This window comes from Tamandua tetradactyla, chromosome 8 (genome assembly GCF_023851605.1).
Source record: "Tamandua tetradactyla isolate mTamTet1 chromosome 8, mTamTet1.pri, whole genome shotgun sequence".
NCBI classification, from domain to species: Eukaryota; Metazoa; Chordata; class Mammalia; order Pilosa; family Myrmecophagidae; genus Tamandua; species Tamandua tetradactyla.
The window spans coordinates 113,648,297-113,668,567 of record NC_135334.1 but is presented as its reverse complement, the minus strand read 5'-3'; the positions used below and the strand labels follow the sequence as shown (position 1 = coordinate 113,668,567).

The 20,271-nt window shown below is 36.2% G+C and overlaps 2 pseudogenes; one reads left to right on the top strand and one right to left on the bottom strand.

Annotated features, from left to right (window-relative positions):
• LOC143645278 (uncharacterized) overlaps positions 1-20,271 on the top strand; it is a 129,029-nt pseudogene that overhangs the window by 17,225 nt on the left and 91,533 nt on the right.
• LOC143645391 (U6 spliceosomal RNA) lies at positions 17,015-17,113 on the bottom strand (annotated as a pseudogene).

The following is a 20,271-nucleotide window of genomic DNA, read 5'->3' as shown; positions in this document are numbered from 1 at the left end:
AAGACTCCAGTAAACTAATCAAGACCCAACTTAAATGTATGGAGTCACATCTGCATCTAACAAAAAGGTCAAATCCACATTTGGGTGCACCACATCTCTGTGGAGGTAATCTAATCAAAAGGTCACACAATTGGGTATGTCACATCTCCATGGAAACAACCTGAGGAAAAGTTCCCACCTTATAACATTGAATCAGAATTAAAAGAACAAGGATTTTCTGGGGTACACAACAGTTATAAACCAGCACACTATCTTACGATTAAATCTCTCTTATAAAAAGAGAGGAAAATGCAAAGAAAAATTACTTACATACAGCTTTGATGGTCTTATATCAGGAAAACCCTTAAAAGGTCCTTGCAAATTATGTTATACTGATGAAAACTGTCAAAAACTTCTTCCTCATAACTGTTCTTCATGGAAGAAGGCAAATATTTGAAACAATCTTTTCTAAATAGCTCCCCACACACATAGAATCCTCACTTAGTCTCTATCAAAACCCTCTGCAGCCAAATATAAACATTATCTTCTAAATTATGCTCTCTTTTTAGCCCTCAGGAAACAGCAAACTTAGAGGGAAAGATCTCCTCTTTTTTCATTTTCCAGAGAAAATGAGAAATGACAACAATCAATATAAACAAAAAAAATGGGAAAGCATAGCCTTCCAATGGGATTCTTGATTGCAATACTATCATCCAGTCTCTGAAAGACAGGGAAAGTCATCAGGCATTCCCTATGCCCAGATAGTTATAGCTCTCTATTAAGACAAGGACCTAAAAAGAGACCTGTCGGTTGTGTTATGCCCATGACTCAATTTCCATTAGAGGAGAAAATACCTTTCTTTACAGAGCATGAGAAAATGTACTGCCAAACTGGTTAATCATAATAATCTAAGGGAAATCACTCAGGAGAAAGAGGAAAGCCTAGCCCTGCTCTGGGGTAGATTACTTGAAGCCCTAAAAAAGTATACCAATGTAAGCCCTGATTCCCAGGAAAGTCAGATTTTGCTGGGTACTCATTTCATGAGCCAGTTGGTCCCTGACATTTGGAGATGGCTATGAAAAATCTCCATGGGCCTGTAAGCTCCCACTAATGACTTATTAGAAACTGCCTTTTCTGTCTTTTACAATTGAAATAAGGCCAAGGAGGAGGACAAGGCAAAGAGAAGTAAACAGAAGACCAAAGAACAAGATCAGCATATTGCAGTTCTGTTAGCAGTGCCCTGTCCTCTCAAGGGCACCCAAATTGTGCTTTCAAGCCTGAAGAGCCTTGCTTCAACTGTGAGTCAGGGGGCCATTGGCAAAGAGGGTGCCAAAAACTTCAAGACAACCCTCAACCTTGAGTCACACCAACCCAACTAGTATTTACCCTCTTGTTTTCCCTGAAGCTTCCACTAGATTGAGGCCTCTTGGCATCCCAAAGAAGATACTTAAGCAAATAAACTTGTCTGTACAGGTTGAAAGCATCTCAGGGCTAGTACATGAATAACCTCTGTGATAGTCAGATTCATGAGTCAGCTTGGCCAGGTGGTGGCACCCGGTTGTCTGATTGGGCAAATGCTGGCCTGTCTGTTGCTATAAGGACATTTCATTGACTTAAATCATGACCATGTTGGCAGCATCCACATCTGATTGCACATGAATGTCTTCTGCAATGAGTGATGCTTAATCTAATCACCAGAAGGGTTTTAAGGAGGGCCCAGAAGAGATAATCAGTCAGCCAGCCTCTCCTGGGAGTTCACTGAGGAACTTCACTGAAGCTTACAGCTTGTGGCCTGCCCTACAGACCTTGGACTCTACATCCCCACAGTTATGTGAGACACTTTTATGAATTTCATATTTACAGATATCTCCTGCTGATTCTGTTTCTCTAGAGAACCCTAGCAAATACAACCCTCAACTGCTTGTAAGTTTTCAGTCCTAAATTCTAAAGATGCATTCAAACTAACTCTCATTACCTATTTACTATTGAATGGCAGTGAATTAAAAATAAGATTCCTACCATACTTAGACAGTGCTGCCCCAAAGTTTTCAAAATAAACACTATGTCTTCAAAAATACCTTAGCAGCAGATCTTTATGGCCTCCAACTGCCTCAAAGTACAGTCTTACAATATGTTAACTTTGTAAACTAACATATTCCTAAATATAAGTAAATGTTTGTTATGATCACTACTAACAGAATGGATATGGAAAGTCACAGAAAGGTTCAAGAAAGTGAATTTTGTAGTCATTATTGACTACTAGTTCTGAATGGATAGGGGAAGTTACAGAAGGTTTGAGAAAGTGAATTTTGTAGTCATTATTGACCACAAGTCCTGAATGCAATGGAAAGTTGTGGAGAATTGTAAAAAAGTAAGTTTTGTTTGTAGTCACTGCTGACTACAAAAGGGTATGGAGAATGAATAAAAAATGAATGATTTCTATCTGAGTCAATGATGCTTTCTTTTAAACTGCTCTTAATGAAAAGTTATAAGTCTTTGTTTACAATCTGAGTAACTCTGTATAAAAGATAAAAATATTTTTATCATATTATAATAATATCCATGCTAACGTTTATGTTAACCTTATCAACCTTTATTTCACTAGTCAAGTCTTCTCAATCTTAAAGGGAAACTATTAAGAAAGACGCTTGTCTCATTTTGTAAAGTACTAAAATAGTTTAGCATATTACCTAAAAGAAGTATTACAACAATTAAAAGAGATTTTCTATCTTTCTGTTAACTAAATTTGTATGGGTGAAACATTACTCATATATTTAGAAATTGTTTTTATACTAATACTAACCTGTATATTGCTAAAAGTTACAACTCACAGAACCAGCAAAATTTGCTCATCAGTTATACTACTTTACTCTAAGACTTCTCTAAAAGTACAGGTGGTCAGCTGTAAGTCAGAACATCATCTCCAATAAAAGGACTTTAAAAGAGAAGCAAGGTAAGTATAAAAATAATGTTCTACCTGTAAATTAACATAACCCTGGAAATGTGTAAACATAAAATAAGACAAAACTTCTGTTATAGTTTGTAGTTGGTGACTCCAATATTAAAAAACTGTCATTTGTTTTTATTTCTAAAAGTAAATCATTTAAAATTCTTATTAAAAAATTAAAAGCTTAAACTGTAAGCTCTTATAGCAATCATATTCTCTCCTAAGCTTTAAGTGTTATTTCTAAATTCTGAAATGCTTTCTTCTTTGTATAAACTAGTAGTTCACTAAAACTTTAAATATCTAAGTAATATAAAGGAACCAAAGGCAAAGTTTTTCAGCTCTGAAAATCAGCATTACTCCATACAGCAACATGTAAATATTACTGATCTAGTTAAGAATAAAATATAATATTGTCTATAATCTAAAACTTTAACTTCTGTGAAAGATCAAAAAAAGAGCCAGAGTATTTTAAGCAAAATGTAAGAAATATTTATTTGCAAAGTCCCTTTAAAAAGTTAAACAAAACCCATAAAACTTTTAAGTTTCCCTACCTGGGGAGTTCCTTCTATTCTCTTAAGCACTGAGGGCATCCAATTTAATAAGTCAAAGCCCTGCCCCCAGGGAGTTTATCTCAGAAAGCAAAACTTCCCCCATCAGTGCTCTAGAATTAAAAAAAAAAAAAAAAGAAAAAGCTATGCCTTTCTAGTCTTGCATATTCATGCAGCAGTATGAGAAGAGCAAAGCTTTCTCTCAATTAAACACTGCCAAGAAAACTCATTCTCCCAATGCCATGCTTTTACCAAAAAAAAAAAAAAAAAAGAAAGAAAGAAAGAAAGAAAAAAAAGTGGTAATTCATTGCCCTGGTCATCAAAGAAATTATACTAACATCTCTCGAGGGAATAACCTGGCTGACAAGGCAGCCAAAGCCACATCCAATCAATCATGTTCCTTCTAAGCTTCATTATCGTACCTCTTCACTTGGCACTATAATTCCCCAGTCAGGCAGGAATGAACCTTCTCGCTAGAATTCACTCCTCGACCTGGAGGATGGTTGTTCCCTTTCATCTTCCTCAGCCTCTTTTGGCTAATACCTCTCCTGGGCCTGCTTACCTCTATCCTCCCTTGCAATTAACTGGCATGTGCATTTTTAAGCTTCTCACCAAGTTTATTTCTTCCAGAACAGAAGCCTTTCAGACCGAAGCAATGCTGATGTGAGGATTTTCAGCTCTTCCAATGCTCGTCTGGACTACTCCCCTCTCAATTTAAACGAGATAGTGAGAAAGTCCTACACCCCTTCAGGCAGGGCCTGCACCCCCTGACAAGCATGAAGCAGCTACAGAAGACAGACCCTCATCCCTCAGCACCCCTTAAGGTTAAGGGTTGAGAACACTCTGAGGTTGAGGGGGTATTTGAGGCAGGCTAGAACAGGGAAAGAGGGGAGAGGAAAAAATTTAAGAAAAAAACATGAAGAAACATCTTAAGCAAGGGTGGTTAATCAGGGTCAGAAGGGCCTGTGTCCTGGAAAGACAACCTGCCTGGGGGCTAACCCCTTACAGGACACACCCTGTGGCAGGGGACCCATCTGAAGCCGAATGACCCCCACCTGAGTGAGTCATCTTCAAAGAAGGATAGAGCCAACCGACCCTCTCAAATACACTATCCACCACTAGGCACTATCCTGGAGAGAAGGGAGAGAAGAAGAAAAACCTCTGAACAAGGAAGAGGAGAGGGGAATAAGTAAAGCTAATCCATAAACACAAATGGCCCCACATTGCCGATTGCCTCATCTCCCTCACCTCTGTCTTTGTGAGAGTGCGTGCGTGTCCTCTTACATGTACACCTGATAACTTTTCTATCTGCTTACTCTAAAAAAACATGAGGGAGAGTTTAAAATACTTACAGATAAACAGACAGACACAGAGAGTCCATGAACAAGAGACATGCTCCACAAAAAATACTAAAGGGAGCTCTAAAGGCAGATAGGAAAAGACAGGAGAGACTGTTCTTAAGAAGAGAGTTGAAATGAAGATTATCACTAAGAGTAACTAATGGGGTAAAAACAAAGAAAAAATAAGATACGACATATAAAATCCAAAGACAAAATGGTTGAAGAAAATACTGCCTTTACAGGAATAACATTAAATGTTAATTAATTAAACTCCACAATCGAATGACACAGGCCGAATGGGTTAAAACCAGTATCCATCCATACACTGTCTACAAGAAATTCACTTAAGACCCAAGGACAGAAACAGTTTCAAAGTGAAAGGCTGGGAAAAAAATATTCCATGCAAACAACAACCAGAAAAGAGAAAGGGAAGCTGTACTAATATCAGACAAATTAGACTTCAAATGTAAAATGATTAAAAGAGACAAAGAAAGACACTATATATTAATAAAAGGGACAATCCATCAAGTAGACATAACAATCATGAATATCTATGTACCAACAGTTTACTTGAACACTATAATTATATGGAATCTTGAATAGGGTGTGAGATCTTATTAGTTTGTACAGGTTAGTGTCATACCCTGATATATCCCAGCATAATTTGAGCAGAAAATGAAAAAAATTATCTCAAAGTTCCCTTGGGGGACTGGGGAGTAAGGAGGAAATATTCAACTTCCCCATCTAGCAAATTCCTGATATTCTCACCAGCAATGGGGACAACCAATTTAATAGACTGAACCCTCAATCATGGGGCTCACCCCTATAAAGCTTATTATTGCAAAGGATAAGCTAAGCTTACCGACAATTATGCCTAAGTGTCACCCCCAGAGAACCTCTTTTGTTGCTCAAATGTGGTCTCTCTCTCTAAGCCAACTCAGCATGTGAACTCACTACCCTTCCCCTACCTGGGACATGACACCAAGGGGTGTAAATCTCCATGGCAAAGTGGGTCCTGACTCCTGGGGATGAGCTGGGACCTGGCATCATGGGAATGAGAAAACCTTTTTGACCAAAAAGGGGAAGAAAGAAATGAGACAAAATGAAGTCTCAGTGGCTGAGAAATTTCAAGCAGAGTAGACAGAATATCTTAGAGGCCATTCTTACACATTATACAGTTATTCCTTTTTAGTTTATGGTGTATTGGCACGATAGAGGGAAATACCTGAAACTCATGAACGGTGTTCCAGTAGACTTGATTCTTGAAAATTATTGTATAACTATATAGCTTTCGAATGTGACTGTGTAATTGTGAAAACCTTGTAGCTGATGCTTCTTTTATCCAGGGTATGGTCAGATGAGTAAAAAAAAAAAAAAGAATAAAAAATAAATAAATAATAGGGCGAGATAAAGGACAAAATTGGGTAGATTGAAATACTAGTGGTCAGTGAGAAGGAGGGGTAAGGGAGATGGGATGCATGAGTTCTTTTTTCCTCTTTTTATTTCCTTTTTGGAGTGATGCAAATGTTCTAAAAATGATCATGGTGAAAAATACAGAACTATGTGATAAAAAAAAATCTTTGTATTGAGCCAGAGCACCCCAAAATACATGAGGTAAACACTGATAATACTGAAGTGAGTAGAAACCTCTACAATAATAGTTGGAGACTTCAATACATCATTCAACAATGGATAGACCATCTAGACAGAGGAACAATAAGGAAACAGAGATTTTGGGTAATATTATAAATGAACTAGATTTGACTTGCACCCAACGGTAGGATATACATTATTCTAAGTGCTCATGGAAACTTTCTCCAGAATAGACCACATGTTAGGTCACAAAGTAGGTCTCAATAAATTTATAAATACTGAAATTATACAAAGCACTTTCTCATATCATAATGGAATGAAGGTGGAAATGAAGAACAGGTAGAAGGCTGAAAATTCACATATATACGGAGGCTAAATAACACAATCTTAAACAACCAGAGGATCAAGGAAGAAATTACAAGAGAAATAAGTAATCTCGTGGTGTGTGAAAATGAGTACACTATATATCAAAACCTACGGATGCAGTAAAGGAAGTGCTGAGCAAGAAATTCATTGCCCTAAATGCCTATATTTTAAAAAGAAGAATGAAAAAATCAAGGAATTAACTGCTCATCTGGAGGAACTGGAGATAGAACAGCAAACTAACAGCAAACAGAAGGAAAAAGTAACAAAAATTAGAACAGAAATAAATGAACTTGAGAACATGAAAACAACAGAGAGAATGAATAAAACAAAATCTGTTTCTTTGAAAAGATCAACAGAATCAATGGACTCTTAGCTAGGCTGACAAATTAAAAATAGAAAGGACACAAACAAATAAAATAATAAATGTGAGTAGATACATAATTCCTGACCCTGCAGAAATAAAGTAGATAATGAGAGGATACTATGAACAACTATATGCTTGCATACTAGACCGAGTGAGATTTATTCCAGGTATGCAAATGTGGTTCAAAAGAAGGAAATCAATTAATGTTGTACACCACATCAATAAATTTATATGAAGTCAACTGCTTCCTAGAAAGACATAAGCAATCAATATTGACTTGAGAAGAAACAGAAGACCTCAGCAAACCAATCACAAGTATGGGGATTGAATTAGTCATCAAAGACTTCCCCCTAAAAGAAAAGTTCAGGACAAGATGGTTTCACATGTGAATTCTACCAAGAGTTCAAGAAAAAATTAGTACCAATCCTGCTCAATCTCTTCAAAAAAGTTGAAGAGGAGGGAAAACTACCTACTATCCTAATATTCTATGAAGCCAACATCCCCCTAATACCAAAACCAGGCAAAGATGCTACAAGAAAAAAAAATTACAGACTCATCTCTTTAATGAATATAGATGCAAAAATCCTGAATAAAATACTTGCAAATAGAATCCAGCAGCACATTACAAAAATTATGCACCAGAACCAAGTGAGATTTATTCCAGGTATGCAAAGTGGTTCAAAAGAAGAAAATCAATTAATGTAGTGCACCACATCAATAAATTTAAGAGGAAAAACCACATCATCAGCTTGAGTGTTACAGAAAAGAAATTTGACAACCTGCAACATGCTTTTTAATGGAAACACTTCAAAGTATAGGAATAGAAGGAAACTTCCTCAACATGATAAAGGAAATATATGAAAAACCCACAGTTAGCAGCATACTTAATGGGGAAAGACTAAAAGCACTGTTTTATTTCTACTTTGATTTCTGGATGGATAACAATGCAAAGAAATATATGATGCTATCATTTGTCCAGAGCAGGCCTATATAAAGCTCCCCAACTTAGAATTGTAATGACCATCAGAGGTTATTTAGCTCGATCCTTAAAGTTAAAATCATAGAAATAGTGGGTCATAGCTCTTAAGTGGCTTGCCAATATATAGAGTAGGAGAGTAGAATAATTGGGTCTAGAATCCCATTTTCTGTCACTAGTCCTCTATGAGAGTTCCTCCATTCTGCCCCATCGAACTCACTGTTCACTTGAGAAACATATCAAGCCATGTTGGCAAAACACTCAAAGAAATATATGAAATTACATCTCAGTTAACTTGCAGCCTTTTTAGAATGATTTTTTTCCAGGTAGTTGATTTTTGGTTACTTTTATTAAGAGCACCCCTTTCATGGCAGTACTTACTCTGAGGTTGTGCCTGAAAAGGTCAGTATCCCTTCATGACCTTGATAAATAATCTGAACAAAATTTGAATTACATTCACTTGAGTGAAATATCACAAGGCCCACCATCATTTGGAAACTCAAGTCACATTACTAGTGACCATAAGTAAAGAAGATACATAAGATTCTGCTAGATCAGTTCTTATACCCAAGATATAACCAGAAAGTTATGTTTCCTAACAGTTTTCTCACTATATGTCAATTTCCCATAAAACTAATGGTAATAATACTGATTTGGTAATTGAGTGTTCTGCTAATTTATGTCCATCTGGTCAAGATATGTTGGTAACATTTAAAAAAAAGTTTTCTCTTTTTTTTTTTTTTTTAATTTTTAAGTAGTCAGATTTATTAGATTTTTCATTTTCTATGGTTTCTGGGTTTTTTGAATCTCTGAAATTTAGTTTGATATAAGAAGGAATGGCTCTAATTTATCTTTTATCATTTCTCCAAAAGATTAGTCAGTGGTCCTGATAAGATTTTTTTTAATTAATTAAAAAAAAAGAATGAAATTAACACAACATTTAGAAATCATTCCATTCTACATATGCAATCAGTAATTCTTAATATCATCACATAGATGTATGATCATCATTTCTTAGTACATTTGCATCGATTTAGGAAAAGAACTAGCAAAACAACAGAAAAAGATATAGAATGTTAATATAGAGAAAAAATAAAAATAATAATAATAATAAAAAATAAAAAATATATATATAAAAAAAGGAAAAAGAAAAAACAAAAGACACAAACAAACAAGCAAACAAACAAAAAAAACTGTAGCTCAGATGCAGCTTCATTCAGTGTTTTAACATAATTACATTACAATTCGGTATTATTGTGCTGTCCATTTTTGAGTTTTTGTATCCAGTCCTGCTGCACAGTCTGTATCCCTTCAGCTCCAATTACCCATTATCTTACCCTGTTTCTAACTCCTGCTGGTCTCTGTTACCAATGACATATTCCAAGTTTATTCTTGAATGTCGGTTCACATCAGTGGGACCATACAGTATTTGTCCTTTAGTTTTTGGCTAGACTCACTCAGCATAATGTTCTCTAGGTCCATCCATGTTATTACATGCTTCATAAGTTTATTCTGTCTTAAAGCTGCATAATATTCCATCGTATGTATATACCACAGTTTGTTTAGCCATTCTTCTGTTGATGGACATTTTGGCTGTTTCCATCTCTTTGCAATTGTAAATAACGCTGCTATAAACATTGGTGTGCAAATGTCCGTTTGTGTCTTTGCCCTCAAGTCCTTTGAGTAGATACCTAGCAATGGTATTGCTGGGTCGTATGGCAATTCTATATTCAGTTTTCTGAGGAACCGCCAAACTGCCTTCCACAGTGGTTGCACCATTTGACATTCCCACCAACAGTGGATAAGTGTGCCTCTTTCTCCGCATCCTCTCCAGCACTTGTCATTTTCTGTTTTGTTGATAATGGCCATTCTGGTGGGTGTGAGATGATATCTCATTGTGGTTTTGATTTGCATTTCTCTAATGGCCAGGGACATTGAGCATCTCTTCATGTGCCTTTTGGCCATTTGTATTTCCTGTTCTGATAGGTGTCTGTTCAAGTCATTTTCCCATTTTGTAATTGGGTTGGCTGTCTTTGTTGTTGAGTTGAACAATCTCTTTATAAATTCTGGATACTAGACCTTTATCTGATATGTCATTTCCAAATATTGTCTCCCATTGTGTAGGCTGTCTTTCTACTTTCTTGATGAAGTTCTTTGATGCACAAAAGTGTTTAATTTTGAGGAGCTCCCATTTATTTATTTCTTTCTTCAGTGCTCTTGCTTTAGGTTTAAGGTCCATAAAACCGCCTCCAATTGTAAGTTTCATAAGATATCTCCCTACATTTTCCTCTAACTGTTTTATGGTCTTAGACCTAATGTTTAGATCTTTGATCCATTTTGAGTTAACTTTTGTATAGGAGAAAGAACAGCAAGCTAACCCCAAAGCAAGCAAAAGGAAAGAAATAACAAAGATTAGAGCAGAAATAAATGAAATTGAAAACATGAAAACAATAGAGAAAATGTTTTCTCTTAATTAAACAAGTGGCATATGCATTCAAATGTAGAAAATGTATACATGGAAAGAGATGCTGTGTTTTCTCCACCAACATCTGTACTATCTCTCTCCCACTGTATAGCAAGCAAAGAATAATAGATCTTATTCCACCTCTATGGCTGAGATATGATTAAAGCAAGCAGGTCTATTTGACATTTCTCTTGCTATAAGGCTTAGCCAGGTATGGGCAGCATTCATAGCCTAACCCAATTCATGGCAGGCCTTTGACCACAATGGTACGCTCTGGTGGGTCAAAGCAGATGAACCACAGGACTCTTTGCTATGGCTCAGGTTAAACTAAAATGTCTTGTTTGCTGTGCAGATGCATGGCCTGCAACCACAGCTGCCAAGGTGCCTCATGGAGGGAGCCATCTTGAGGATGACGATGCCACACAGAAGAAGTAGAGCTGGGAGCTCTCCAGAGACAAAGAACTGGGGCTCCAATGAAGGTGTGCCAGAGGGCCCCCATAAATACCGCTTCTATTTTTAAGCTAATTTGAATTGGACTTGAGTTATTTTTGTAACCAAAAGTGCCTAAAATGAGATGATTTTTATACCCACTATTCATAGATAATCACTAGTCACAATTTAGTTTATGAACTTCCCATTATATGCCTGTATGTGTGTGCCTGGGTTGAAACGTTTCAAAACGAAGTTGGAAAAAAATGAACAAATAAAAAAAAAAGTTGGGAATCAATAAAACATACAGTTTGGTAGGCTGCTATTTTTAATGAAGATGCCATGAATATATATGCACGTCATTAAAATAAATTTCAATCATTGACATTTTTAATGCTTCATACTACTGCCTTATAGGTTTGTGTCATAATTTACTAAATCTAATTTTTATATTTGGACACTTAAGTTGTTTCCCATCTCCTGCTCTCTAAACAGCAGCATAGTGAACAACTTTTAAGCTATATTCTTTGCCATATATTTACTTATTTATTTTGCATAAATGCATAGAGATGGGGCAATAATAGGGTGAAATATGTTGCATGAGTCTGAGAATTTTTATTTGCCTTGCCTTTTTACTCTACAAGAAGAAAATTCCGCTCCCTAAAAAAGGTGAAACATTGCCCATTTCAATATTCTCTCCATTATATTGTACTATAGGATATATACAATATCATAGTATATTGTACCTAAAAAATTGGTAGTAAAATATTGGAACACTCTTTTTTCAAAGGTATGAAAACTATAATTGCATGTTTTATTGTACATCACAATCAGTATTTTTGATGTTGATTAATAACAGCTAATAAAATTATCTGCAATTAATTGAGTTGAAGTAACTCAACTGCAGGAAATTGGAATTATCTGGAGGAGTCTGCATTCACATGTCTAGTGGATGGTGCTCATTGTTGAGTAGGACCTCAGCAAGTGTCTTCCTGAATGAGGTCTTTGGGTTTCCTCACAGCATGGCAGCCACATGACAAGAGTAATGTCCCAAAGGAGCTTGGCAGAAGTGCATGGCATTTTGATTGTCTAGACTTGGAAGTCACATAATAATACCTGGTAAACTGTATAGTTCAAGTAGCATCAAACGTTTGCCCAGTCTCAAGGCCGGGACATAGATCCTAACCACTTGATGGGAGGAGTGTCGAGGTCACATTGTAAGAAGAGCATGGGGGATGGGAGCTGTTGTTGCAGCCATCTTTGGAAAATATAATCAGGGTAAATAAAAGCAGAACATGTATACACACATACACACAGACCCACGCACACACTTGCAAATAGGAAAATACTGAAATTTAACTCAATTAAAGCAAGAGAGGAATTTAACAGTCTAAAATGTAATTTTTATATTCTCTAGACTTTGGAATATCTCAAATTCTGAGGAAAGTACTTTGAGAGAGACGATGTTGTGGTTGAAAAGCATTTATATTCTGAATCAGCATGGAGACAAAGTTGAGAATTCTATAGTTTATTTGAAAAACTTCATCTTTTAAAAAAAGTTTCAAAGCAAGGTAGCAGTATTACAGTAAATAAAAGGATCTTTGAAAATACATGTGGAGACATATTTATACATTTCAAAACAAAATAATAGTGAAAATATTCTACATTTAGCAGAATTTGATCTTAGGAGGTACATCAGCATCTATAAAAATATGTTTGCAATTAAAAACATTATGACAAATAAACTTAAAAGCAAACAATATCAAATGTGCTAACTATATAATGCAATTTTGAAGACAATTGCAACAAATTAAATATGAAGAATTAAGAGCATACTTCAAAAAATCAGTTCTTTAGAAAAATACTAATAATACATTATTAGAAATATATGACTAAAAAACTCATGAGGGTGCATTAATGCATTTCAAGAATAATTATATTCTTTTATTTTTAATGTTCATGCTATTAAAGAAATTTTTATTTTGCTTTAATATGTGTTTAAATTTTATAAAGAGTTTTGTTTTATAAGATAATTTTAAATAAAACCCTTTTAGGCATATTTATTTAATAAAACCAAACTGCTGGTCAACAAATTTTCAAATAAATTTATAATTGCAATTCTTTTAATTCCACTTTTTATTTTCAAAAGCATCCTATTTTGAACAATGAATTATATGGCCACCCTAAAAAAAAAGCAACTTTCCATTAATTATTCCAAACCAAGCAGATTTTTTTCTCACTGCAGGTCAATAAAATAGGAATAATCTATTTGGGGAACATTAGACACAATTGGGAAAATACATGATTTTATTGCAGTTTCTCAGCCCTACAGACTGAAGATCTGATTGGAGAGCTGACAAATGAATTTATTCTCTTTTTTAAGTAGCACCACTACAAATTGTATGGAAATGTGTTCAGACTCTCAGTGGCAGGTATTGGCTATGGTTAAGTTGGGGGGAGGGGGGCGGTGACTGCTTTTTCATCACTCTCTTACTCTTACCCTAATGACTCATCCATCTGCTTCTCACCCATAGGTTTCCAAACAGCATGGCAAGTGTTCCAGAAACTAAACTGAGCTAGTGGGATTAGATGGCAGGAGCTGGGTACTCTTTGAAGTAGGCCAAACATTTTCAGCTCTGGTCAGACCTACAAAATTTAGAAAGAACTTGCATTTTTCTGATCCATCCAGTACAAATTAGGGACCTTACAATTTTTGTTCATTATAAACATCCCCACTTAAAACTTCAAAAAGTCAGATTGTCTCTGGAAAAGAGAAACTGTAATGAGCTCTTGGAAACTGCCAAAGCTAGAGCGATAATGGTTTCAAGGTCATGGACTGGCAGAATGCTGCAGGAGAAATGTCTGGCAAATGTCAAAGATGTAGAAGAAAAAAATGCATTCCAAAGATTTGTTGAAATTTTACCACTGTTGGAGTTTAAGTAGTTTGGGGAGAATAAAATTAGCGATCATGAGAAAGTATGGTGCTTTGTGAAAGATTCTCAAGGCAAAGTAAACCAGAATGATTCTATAGTTAACCCAACATGGGAAATGAGGCACCAAGGAAGGGGAGGAAGAAAAAGAAAAGAAGAATTTTTGTTTCTCCTTGTTCCTTCCCCAGTTAGAGTCACTAAGGAAATAACCACCTATCACTGAGTATTTGCTGAGGAAGGCCTTTCATCTTTAATCCACAGCCCAGAGAATAACTAGAGCTAATAATAATATGTAACAATAGTCTTCTGCTCACATATTTCTGAGTGTCTGGCATGTGAGAAATGCTCGTCCAGGTGTGAGGGATTCAGCAGGGAACGAAATAAACAAAGCCCTATCCTCATTGAGTTCATATTATAACAAACACAAGGCACGTAAATAATACACTGTGAGGCACAAGCAGAATTATTCTGAGTAAGAGGATAAAGGGTGGAAGGTGCTATATTGAGTGGGATGATGGGAGAAGCTATTTCAACAAAACACTGTAATGAAGTGAAGTATCTAGCCAGGTGAATATCTGGGAATGAGTGATTTAAAGAGAACAGCTGTGTCAGGAAAATTCTGGTATGACAGAGAGACAGGAGGGCAGTTTCCCTGAAGTTGATTAAGGGAAAGCAAGAAGGGTGGACCATGAGGAGCCAGACCATCAGAAAACACAGCAATCTAGTATCCCTGTAGGGTTAGGATTTTAGAGCACCGAAGTCAGCATAGGGAAACCTAGCTGAAGCCCACTTTGATAGTGCCAATCATCTTTTCAGATATTCCATGCCCTCTCAAGGCACTCACATAGCACCTAAGCTATATGAGCTCTTCCACAGACCTTTCAACAGAGCTGCGTTCCCAGACAGACAAATGTAGGACACACATACAAGATGAGCCCAGCTTCCCAAGAAGTTGGCCAAGACTCCTTCCTACCTAGCAATTGCTCCCCGCAGGCCATCGGCCTCGGGCACCTCTCACTTTGAAGAAAACTCTGGATTCTGTTTTTCAGTTTTATCAAACTCTTGAGTCTTCTGATTCCTTCCACCCATTCTACTCTCGACTCAGCCGTGACCATTTCCTCATCACCTGTCACCCAGTCTCTACCACCTTCTTCACAAACACACACACCGCACGCACATGTACACACACCAATGAACCATCTACCCTTAAAACACACAGCCAGGTACCAGTATTCTCAATGAAATGATGAATACAGCTGGTTATTGAAACACCCAAGAGATTAACATTGATGGAAACACTGTAATTACACTGTAGAATCCTAATTACATAAATTATGAATTAATATTTCTGGCTGAAAAGCTCAGGGCAAACAAACATTACCTGGGCAAGGTCATTGTGTGTTCGTTTTTATTTGGATGTTCACAAAGAAGAAAGTTTCTCTACTATATTCTTATTTCTATTTTAGTCACTTCAACTTATTCCCTATGACAAACAAAAGGGAATTTTATGTATATTAGATTAGTGAAAAAGACTTTTACACTATATCCCTGCTCACCCTTTCCACCCCTCAAAATATTATCTGTTTACAAAGCCTTTGCAAAACACTATCATAGGAAAGTGGTCACTAAGAAGCCCTACTCCTGATAACAGATATCTCTATCTGATTCTTAAAGTGACCTCTGTGTCAAAGAAAGAAGGATTAAGGTCCTTCAGAAGCAATACTGTTGGAACAGTTAAAATTGCAGCAAACAGTTGTGACTTAGGAACCTGGGTTTCCAAGCAGAAGAAAATATGATGAGCTGGTAAGTTCACACAGGAAATCATGGATTGAATTTCCAAGAACCCAGGTCTCAATTCTTTGCAGAGGCTGCCAGAGTCCAGCATCTTCTTCTTGCAAGTTATTAATAAATACATCAAGCAGAGCTGCTTCCTATCTCAACCCAGGAGCAACGTCCCATTAACCTCCCTCTATTCAAACAGAGCACACTACTGTCTGGGAGCTTAACATGTTGCTCCTTCACCCACAGTTATTTATTCTCATAAAACTCATTTATGGGAGAACTTATCAAGAACTAAACAAAAAATTAATAAGGAAAAAAATGAGAAATTATGCTAAAAATTGTCATTATCCACCAATTTATTTACCTGTTTTTCCCTGAAAGCTCCCACATGTTAAACACACACACACACACACACACACACACACACAAAAGCCTTAGGAAAACCATGTGCTATTAACCCACCAAATGATGCTTGCTTTAAGGACTGCAATGCTGGATGTCAAAATTCCACACTGATGTAATTAAATTAATTAAAAGCCCCTCATCATTTTTCAATTCTTAAATGAAGATCCTTGTCCAGCAATACCTGTAATCTCTTTTAAAAGAAAAGTGATTTCATGGGCAAAGTTATAAATAAATAAATGAATAACTCCAAAGTATTCCTATATCCAGGCTAATCCACCCCACCCTTGTTCTCTAATAATGCAACGCAGGAAAAATAGCGAGTTATATCAAGTTGATATGACTCAGCTTTAAATTTTCTCAGTCTTCTTGTCTTCTCCAAAGTATCACTTGTTCACTTCCGTTCAAGATTCCCTTTTAAAATACACTTCCAGGATGCAAAGAACTTAAACTACCATTGACTCCTAAAAAAGCTAAAGAAAAAAAACCTACTGGTTGCCCAGCTAGTAATGTACTTATCCATCTCCTTCCAAAATAACTTTTCTTTTAAAAACGGCTTAAATAGCTTATTATTTTCTCTTTTCTTTCCTTTCTTCCTCTTTTACAAAAAGTGATTTTCTTCAGGTTCAGCAATCAACTTCAGTTTGTTTCTGATTGTGACTACATATCTAGTAGTTTGAAGTTTGGGATTTATAGAAAATAATAATACCAATAAGTAAAGCAACCAAGTATATGCAAAAGACTTAAACATCGGGATAAGGTATGTTACAGATGGTTTTAACTATCCTTTGGAGTATTTATTATTATTATTATTATTATTATTATTATTATTATTATTATTATTTGCATGGGCAGGCACTGGGAATCGAACCTGGGTCTCTGTGGAGTATTTTTTATAATGTGAAACGGTTTACAAATTTGAGTAGCATCCTTGCTCAGGGGCCATACTAATCTTCTCTATTCAATTTCAGTATATGCTCTGCTGAAGCGAGCATTGGAACATTTTTTAAGTGGTTTGGGTTGTAAGACCTTGGCATAAATATGTATCTGTAATATCTCTGAAGACGTCACCTGAAAGATAATATGAAGGTGGCATCAATAAGTGTTCAATAAAACTCGGAAAATGTTTCTGACTATGGTGTGTTTCCCATTTATACTTACTAACCAATAGAAACTAAACAACAATGCACCTGCCAAAATCATCCCAAGAGTAAGTATGACCTAAAATGCAATTATTCCTGAAAGAAGATAGATTTATTTTCAGGCCTAGCTTTTGACAGAATGACTATTTTTGAGATGCATTCACTGTTCCAAAATTTGCTGTGCATATAGGAAATGGAAAATATGGAGGACTTGGAAAAATAACAAAGTTAATATAAACTTTAAGATATTAGCATAAGGCTGTCAGGAAAGGCAAAAATAAATCACAGAAAACATTACATATAGTGGGATCTCAAAAATCTAAAACACAGTTATCTATAACTCTCAATGAAGCAATATATTTCAGAAGCTCACTGTTAGGAAGAAATAAGTAAAACTTCTAGGGAAGTTCACCTTAGGAATTTAGGTGGTAATGAAACTTTTAGTTTAGAATTGAGATCAATACATGTTCAATCTCCTATATTATATAAACCATAAGACTGGACAACCAAATTCATTGACCCTTTATTTTATTTTATTTATTTATTTGCATGGGCAGGCGCCGGGAAATGAACCCAGGTCTCCGGCATGGCAGGCGAGAATTCTGCCACTAAGCCACCTGGCCTTTATTTTAAATGTCTCTTTCTCTCATTTGATCACAGCCTCATTGAAATCTCTACTCCCCAAGTATCCATGATTACATTTTTGTTCTTTTTTTTTCCATAAAGGAGAATCTGCCCTCTGATTTTATTTTATTTTTATTGTGAAAAATAACGCATACAAAAGAACAATACAGTTCAAAGCACACCACAATTAGTTACAGAACAGATTTCAGAATTTGGTATGGGTTACAGTTCCACAATTTCAGGTTTTTCCTTCTGGCTTCTCTAAGACACTGGAGACTAAAAGAAATGAGATACTGATACAGTAGTCATACTCATTTGTTAAATCCTATATTCTCTGTTGTAACTCCACCTTCTCCTTTGATCCTTCTCCCCATCTTTAGGGGTATTTGGGCTAAAACAACATATATACAAAAAAGCAATAAGTTTCAAATCACAGCACCACAATTAGTTGTGGAACAGATTTTGGAGTTTGACCTGGGTTACAATTTCATAATTTTAGGTTTTTACTTCTAGCTGCTCTAAGATACTGGAGACTAAAATAGGTATCAATTTAATGATTCAGCATTCATATTCATTTGTTAAATCCTATCTTCTCTGTATAACTCTGCCATCACCTTTGATCTTTCTATCCCTCTCTTGAGGCGTGTTTACTAACACTATTAACATAATACTAATTACATTTGCCAATACTCTTTTTTTATTTTTTTGGCATGGGCAGGCTCTGGGAATCGAACCCGGGTCTCTGGCATAGCAGGCTAGAATTCTCCCACTGAGCCACCATTGCACTGCCCACTAATATTTTTCAATTATCTCCCCAACATGTTCCGGGATGTACCCAGGCATTACATGAAGCTACACAGAATTACAAACCCTCATTCCCATTCTGGGATCCCTGTGTATGGGTTGTTCAAATGATCTATCCAGACAGGTTGAGTTATATTATGTGCTACAAAAAATTTAGATTTTGAACAAAATGAATCTCACTTCCTTTGGTCTCATGAGTAGCTGAAGTTCTAGATACAGGCAATGTCCTCCTTACCCCTGTATTCTGATTTACCATAATTCAGACCAGATGGGCTTCATTCTTATCTCTAATTGAAGCCTGGTCTCTTTTTCAATTTCTTAGCAGTTGTATGTGGAAATGCTGACCGTCATAACTGCAGAACTCCTATTCTAAGACTTAGTTGACAAACAGGCACCCAAAGTAGCAGGGAAATACCAAGTTATACATACATAGCACAGTTTCTCAAAATCTAGACATAACAATTACAGCTCCGGACTAAATGTGTGCATTTTTGCTCTTTTTCCTCCCTCTGATCACTACTTCGCTGGTATTCTGAATGTTTCAATGGCATTTTGAAACTCTTAAAACTAACAAACCCCATCCTTTTCCCATAGGCTGCTCCGACTTCTGTGTTCTATTTCAATTGGTAGAGAAGTCATGCTCTTCAGTCACCAGAGCTCACAGGTTGGCTTTATTGATTTAATTGTACCTGCTGCTCTCACTTTACCTCACATGTAATCAATTGTCAATTCAATTTCAATTCTGTCTCTACAATATGTTTTGCATCCTTTTCTTGCATTTCATACTACTGCCCCATCACCGCTCATACGTTTTTCAGAATGTCCTACAATGTTAGAATGTTCTCTTTCTGAGCATCCCCATTTTACTTCCTTCTGTGTCCATCTTATACACACTGTAGCATTGCTAATCATTCTAGATCTTTCAGTGGGCTCCCATTTTCCTAAGGAGAAATTCCAAACTGGGCTCAGTGTCTCCCCTACTCTATAATGCAGGCTAATAAAACTTCATCATCACAAATTTTGCTGAAACCTGGGAGGGGAAAGAAAAGATCTATAGGAACCATGAACTGAATAAGGGCAAATCTCGTCATCACACCTAACTTCAAAGGGGTAGAAGGTGCAATCAGCCACGTGTCAACAAAATATTTAGTTACTAAGCACAGATCTGCTGCTCATACACTTCAAAGCCAAGAACGTTAATGGATAGCTACAAATCAATTTGGTACAGCTCTTCAATTCTATGGAAAAGAAATTTGCTCCTACTGAATAGTGAAATATACACATCTTTTGCTACTCTGCTGGCATAGTTTTATTACAATACCCTGGGTTTGGCCCTAATAAACAAGTAAACACATAAAGCTGAGATCATAAGGAATAGCAACATTGACTAGCTAAGTATTTAATAATTCATAATTATAGAGGGCTTAAAATGTGTAAGATACTGTTCTAAAGGCTTTGCATGTATTAACTTATTTAAGTCCCACCACATGAAATAAGCACTACTATTATCATCGTTGTACAGAGAAGAAAATGAAAGCACAGAGAAGTCAAATAGCTTGTCCCAAGTCACAGAGCAAATGC